The sequence below is a fragment of the Echinops telfairi genome, unplaced genomic scaffold, assembly GCF_000313985.2.
Source record: "Echinops telfairi isolate 266 unplaced genomic scaffold, ASM31398v2 ScPeMD7_31;HRSCAF=116, whole genome shotgun sequence".
NCBI classification, from domain to species: domain Eukaryota; kingdom Metazoa; phylum Chordata; class Mammalia; order Afrosoricida; family Tenrecidae; genus Echinops; species Echinops telfairi.
This window is the reverse complement of record NW_022103928.1, coordinates 43,848,570-43,855,240: the sequence shown is the minus strand read 5'-3', so window position 1 is coordinate 43,855,240 and position 6,671 is coordinate 43,848,570. Positions and strand designations below refer to the sequence as shown.

Below are 6,671 nucleotides of genomic sequence, written 5' to 3'. Positions count from 1 at the left end.
GCTCTGAGAACGCCAAGATACGGATTCGCATATCCGGGATCTGGATCCAGAAAATACGGGGGTGAAGGGAGGAGAAAGGAGAGCCATGTACACACTCCCAAGATTACAGTCATATATGACTAGCCTGGCGCGTTGTGAAGTGTTTTTCTTCCTCCCGCACACGGACACTCACAGTTTGATTCGCTTCCACATCGGCCCCATAAACAATGAGTTCTAAAGATTGCATACCCTGAAGCTGACGTTACTATGTTCACATACATTTTTTCCTTTTTGATATTTGTCAATGGAGAAAAAGAAATAGATTGTAACCTCATCATCTAATTCGTTATTGTATCGTGTGAAAAAAAAGTCTCTCTTTCCCATCTAATTCAGAAAGAACTTGTAAAGTTGCAAGGAAGGAAGCAATGATATTTTGAGGAATAAAATGTTTAAAGATGGAATAGACCAATAAAAAGCCAACAACTTGATTTTAACGTCGAGTGAGTCTTAATGGAGAGACATATATTTCCACCACACACATTTCTATGCTGCTTCATCGGAATATGTGGAAAATGGTCTAAAAACTGGGGCTAGCATTAGGAAGTCTAAAATAGACCCTCTGAAGTACAACCATTACATACATGGGTAACTTATTCTGATCCACAGAAAACAGCTGAACAATATTTTATTCTGTAGTTCCCTTTCGACTCACTATTGATCATCAATACATGGTAGTGAAAAAAAAATGAATAGATTTGAACTGGGGGAAATAATGAAGACCTATGAATCACTTTGGAAAGATTTGGAGTACAGAGTCATTTGAATCACATCTCCTCTGGGCCTTTCACAGTGGGGCACTTTCTAAACCTGATTTCTTTTATTATTTTTTTTTTCCTGATTTCTTTCAACCTTCAGAACAACACAATTTTATTGTAAGGTGAAAAGAATATGCTGATTTTTCTAGTAATCTTACTCGCCTTCCCTAATACCAATAGTCAGAATATAATCTTGAATGCTGCTTCCTATTTGGACAAAGTAGATTGCTCAAGTAGAAATGGATTTGATTTCTGACTAAAGACATAGTTTAAAATGGCTGGAATGAAGAATATTATACAGTAGTCATTTGAAATGTGTAGAGTTTAATCCCTGTTGGTTTTTTCAAGTTTCCTAAATTGACAGTCAAGGACTGTTTGAGTTTAAGGAGAAAATGATTTCAATGCAAACTATATGTTAAAGTACCTGAGTAATATACATATATACATAGATGATATATACATAAATAACTAATAGCAAACTATGAAGTGACATCCTTAAATTTTCTAAGTATACCCTTTCTTTTCCATTGTTTTCCTGCACATTGTACTTTAAATACTTTTTAAATGAACTATTGGTACGTTTGTGTGACCAATACTGAAAATTTGAAGTCATTTCCACTTGTGAGTCTCACATTTTGTAAGTCACAAGATTATCCATCAAGATCATTTACTTTGAACAAGTATACTTGTTCTGCACTTTGGAAAATGTGTCAGATATTTAAGTTACAAGTCATGCCTACTGGAGAAAAGTGCGTCAGGGAACCCGGGGAATGCGAAGAGCCAACGTGGGCAGAGTCAGTGGCAGGGCAGAAACAGAGGTTTTTGCAGAGATATCTCTGGAAAGGTAAGACATCATGAAGGTGGGTAAACCTGATCTTAATTTAGTTTCTTTGGTTTCTGTGAGCAGAAGGGAAGTTGGGATCTGTTTTCAAAGGGTTGATAGCAGGCTCTTAGGCACGAAGGAGGAAAACCGAGCAAAGCAAATTTAATCCGGGACCTGCGGAATGCATAAATAAAGGTTTCCCAAAGGTTTTCCCATCTCAATCATACAAATTGCACTGCTCTGAGACACAGTGACAAAAACCCAAGAGGCAAGTAGCTGGGGTTTAACTAAATGAAAACAATCAGGAGGGCATGAAGCATCTGGAGGAAGGATCAGACACCAAAAAAAAAAAAAGAATGAGAGGAATTATACTTCTGCTTTCTAATAAGTACCTGTGTTAAATAAGCTTTTTTTTAATGGTAGACATGCACCAAACTGTTAACAGTGATCATCTCTGAAAGTCAGGTTATAGGTTGTGTATATAATATGTGACTTAGACCCGTCAGAGTCCCTGTAGTACTCACCATCGGAAAATAGAGAAGGGGCTTTTTTGGTGTGTAAAAAACGGAATTAAAAGATACTGGAGTATCTCCACAAACTTTGTGAACTCTGTAATATGTATTGAAGCATTTAAAATGCCCACGGGGAAAAGGTACAACGAACAGTTTTTCTGTAGTGTTTCTAGCCATGCTTTTGTAACTCCCACAGAATGATTGTAACTCCCGATCTCCATCTCACAAGAGATTGGTCAGTTTGCTATGTAAGAATTTATAGTCAAGGGCATGAATGAAGTTGTGTCCCCGGACTTACTTGGAACCTACCTGCTTCTACCCTCTACAACATGTGAACCATTTTCTTGACATAACACCTCTCTCTCTCTCTCTCTCTCTCTCTCTCTCTCTCTCTCTATATATATATATATATATATATATATATCCCCTTTCACAATTGACATTATCTTCCCTTGTCACTTAAAAATTTCTAAGAGTTTATGACACTTAGTGGCAGACTGTTTTCCATCTCACCCCCTTCTAAATAGCCTCCCAACCTGTGACTCCCTGCATCTGGCCCTCTGCCAATACCTTGCAGATGCATTTCTTTTCAAATTATGGTCTGGTACACAATGGATGTAAATATTTAATCTTTCTATTTATACATTTTTCCATGTTTATTTTTTAGTTGCCTGCTTGTCCTTGTGCTGTTTATCCTTGTTAAGTACCGCCAGGACTGCAGTATACATCTTAGAGCAAAAGATTCATAGCTATATAAAACAAGCTACAAAATATCTAGTTAAGACACATACTAGTATATATAGAAATTATTTTTTAATGCTTGTTTTATTTATTCTCAGTTTCTTTAATTTTCCTATCACACACATAGATGGTATAGATTACTGAGATAACGTACATAAAGCAATATGAATTTCTAAAGCTAGAAATGCACTAGGGAGTAACTACCAACTAAATACACCCGCGGGCATCAACCATTTCATGGGTATTATGTTTACCTGTGATTAATGGAATGGTTGATGCCCATGGGTGTATGTGTCTTATTCCTATCAGTCTTACGGCTGCTTAGAAGTTTGAAGCACAGCGTATCTGCAAGGACAATGCAAATAGAGCATTCAGTTGAGACTTGTAACAAAGAAACCATAAGCAAGGGAGTTTCTAGCAAAAATTAATGCAGTATCCACTCTTACTAGTTGAATACCTACAAAACATGGTCCTTATTGCTTTATGTTAGTGACTGTAATAAGGGAAGAAAACAAAGAGATATTTTTAAACGTTTTATTGGCATATAATTCACATATCATACAATCATATTAATCATTCAATCATACTAAGAAGGGCGGGGCAATCATCAACACAATCAATTTCAGAGCATTTTTTCCTCTTACCCATTTTCAGAGTTCCATTTTCTCAGCCCACCTCCAACCTCCCCTAACATGCCCCTAGGTAATCTTTTTTCTAATTCCACAACTTCTACTTATAAAATTCCGTGTCACTGATTATACTTTTCATGCTGTACAGCCACTATCAACACACTATTGATAACCTTTTCCAAATTATTCTACCACCATGGACATAAACTCAATAGCCGCTACATGACAACCCTTTTCCCTTCACCTATGATTGCCCTTGGTCAAGTTTTCTTCCTTTTTTTTTTTTAATATGGTTTTCTTGATATAGTACTCACGTATCACATACATCTATGGTTAAATTGCTTTTAAAATGAGTTGTGTAACCAAAATTAGTTCCAGAGCTCCTTTCCCCATCCCCCATCCTTCACTAGAAAAAATATTTATGTATGTGTGTGTGCACATGGGTACCCACACATATACAAATGTAACAAAATAATAAATATTAATAACAATTACAATTCTAGTTTCTGCAGCAGGATCCTAACTGGTATTTAGAACTCCTGTTTTCTACCACCAAGTTCATATTCCCTTTGCCCTCAACAACCACTACAGTTAGTCATGGTCGTTTGCCTAGAGGGTGTTTAAGTCATGTAGTGTTGCTAAAACCTTCCATTACATTAATCTTGACATAGCAAAGACAAGCGATTCCTATGTGTGATTATAACCACTTTGGGGTAGACACAAGTAAACCCACAATATAGGGTGACCTAAACTTGGTTTCCCCTTAGAGTAGCTAGTGAGCTTGAATAGATGACCTTCCAGTTAGCAGTCCAGGATAGCCCAATATGCCAGGGGATATCCATTCAATTTCCCCTTGGTAATCAGGATCACGCACACTGATCTCCATGATTACTCTCTTCTTTGCCTGTTGATCTGGTGGCACAAGGTGTCCTAGTGGCCAGATTCTTTAACTTCTCTTTAACTTTCAGTTCAATGGAATCAATGTTGTATTTACTGGTGGGAATAGTCCTCCCTTTGGAAGCAAAGTCTCTAGAAACACAGAACATAACATCATGAAGACTGGGAGCAAAAACTGTGAGTAAGTTACTTCAGGTAATAGGGAGTGATGCCAGTCACATTTTCACCCTTGGGTTCCTTCACCCATGAATCCTGGATCTTGGGGAAACAGCACCATATGTGACAGGGATTTTAAAATTTCATGGGAAAATGGAGATAAAAGATAACAGAATTTCACCACAAACTTTTTGAAATCCCCTTGTATTAGACACAAGTTTAGAGCACATGCAGCCTCCTAGAGAACAGGGCCCCAACAATGTAAGGTACTGCCACCTAGCTGGTGCTGTGATTGTGTCCCTAAACAGACATTCCAAGGCAATATTGTGTGGGATGCCATGAATAAACCTATGAATGATTGGGAAAAAAGCACTGAGAGCACAGAAGGCAAATATGGATCCAAGGTAAATGGCTATCCCAGTAAGAACAAAATGTTCTCCTTTCCACGATGAAAGTAGTTGAATAATCAAAACATGGAATAGTACAAAATGTGAAACTAGGAAGATTGAAAATAGTCAAAAATGAAATAGAATGCATAAAGATCCATATCCTTTGCATTAGTGACTTGAAATGAACTGGTATTGACCATTTTGGGTAAGATAATCACATGGTTTAGTATGCCAGGATGATGAATACAAGAATGCATCACACTCACCGCCGAAAAGAACATTTCAAAATCTATCTTGACATACAACACTCTCTGTGACGGGATGATATCTATATTTCAGGAGCCCTGATAGCACAGTGGATTACAAATTGGGCTGCGAAGTGCAGGGCCAGTCGTGTAAAACCACCAGCCAGTCCAAAGGAGAACAATGAGGTTGTCTACCAAGTTACCATCTTGGGAACCCCAGGGACTGTTGGACTCCGTCTTTTGGGTCGATATCAGAATCTACTCAGTGGCAGTGAGTTGGGCTTGAGTACAAGAAAGTCCAGTTAATACAACCATTATTCTAATTTATGCATAAACCATGATACCTAGTGATGAAGTAATCGAGGAAGTCCACCAAATTCTTCAATCTGTAATTGAGCAAACAAGCATTCAAGATAAATTGATAGTTTCCACCCCACCCTCTCTCCCCCCTCCTGGTTAATAAAAAAAAAAAAAGATAAATTGATAATGATTAGTGATTGGAATGCAGAAATTGGAAACAAAGAGGGGGGAAAATTGTAAACCATGACCTTGGTGTTAGAAAAGAAGCTGGAGATCAATCACTTGATACAAGTTTGTATGACCAACAAATTCTTCATTGTAAATAATATTTTCCAACAATATAAACAGCAAATATACATATAGACTTCGACAGGTGGAATGCATAAGAATCAAATTGACTCTGTGGGAAGTGATGATAGTAAAGTTCAATCTCATCAGCCAAAATAAGGCTAAAGGCTAACTTTGGAACAGACCATCAATTACTCATAAACAAGTTCAGGTGGAAACTGAAGAAAATTAAGTCCTGTGAGCTAAACCTATGCTCAACCTTGAGTATATCCCATCTGAATGTCAAGGACAGATATGACTCACTGAATTCTAATGAGAGAAGATATGACAAGCTGTTGCATGACATGGTGAACATCAGACACAAAGAAAGCAAAAGGTCATTTAAGAAGACATGCTGGCCTTTAGATTCAGTAAAGAGTTGTGGAGTAAGTCAAATAAATGTGAAAAATTCTTGTTAGGTTTTAGAAAAGTTCTATAATGTTACTTCATAGCAATGTTTCATTTTTTTTAAAGTAACTATCTCTATAGGCAATGTAACTGTGCATAATGTGCTACCTTTTGTGATGATTGTTATATTTTACATTTTTTTGGAAGTGATACAACTTTGCTATCTATAAGAAACATTTATTTAATAGAATACTTCTGTGGGACAGATTTCGAAAGCCTGGGCATCTATAACATGACTCGGATGGAGTCTCCAAAATAAAAAGAGGCAAAAATAACGGTCTATGGTCTTCAGTAAAACAATCTCCTTAGACACAGGGAATCCAGGGCGATGATCCCTTCAGGAGCAGTGGTGTGAGTGGCGATACTGGGAGTGTAGAGGGAGAGCAGGTTGGAAAGGGGGAACCGATTACAAGGATCTACATGTGACCTCCTCCCTGGGGACAGACAACA

The 6,671-nt window shown here is 37.5% G+C and overlaps 1 long non-coding RNA gene across 1 annotated transcript in view; it reads right to left on the bottom strand.

The window, feature by feature from the left end:
• Positions 1 to 3,465: 3,465 nt before the first annotated feature.
• Positions 3,466 to 6,671, bottom strand: part of LOC123521656 — a 3,873-nt gene continuing 667 nt past the window's right edge. The window contains exons 2-3 of the long non-coding RNA XR_006680045.1: positions 5,531 to 5,572; positions 3,466 to 4,528 (exon numbers count right to left, since the gene is read on the bottom strand). This is a non-coding gene — a long non-coding RNA (uncharacterized LOC123521656). The remainder of the gene's footprint in view (positions 4,529 to 5,530; positions 5,573 to 6,671) is intronic.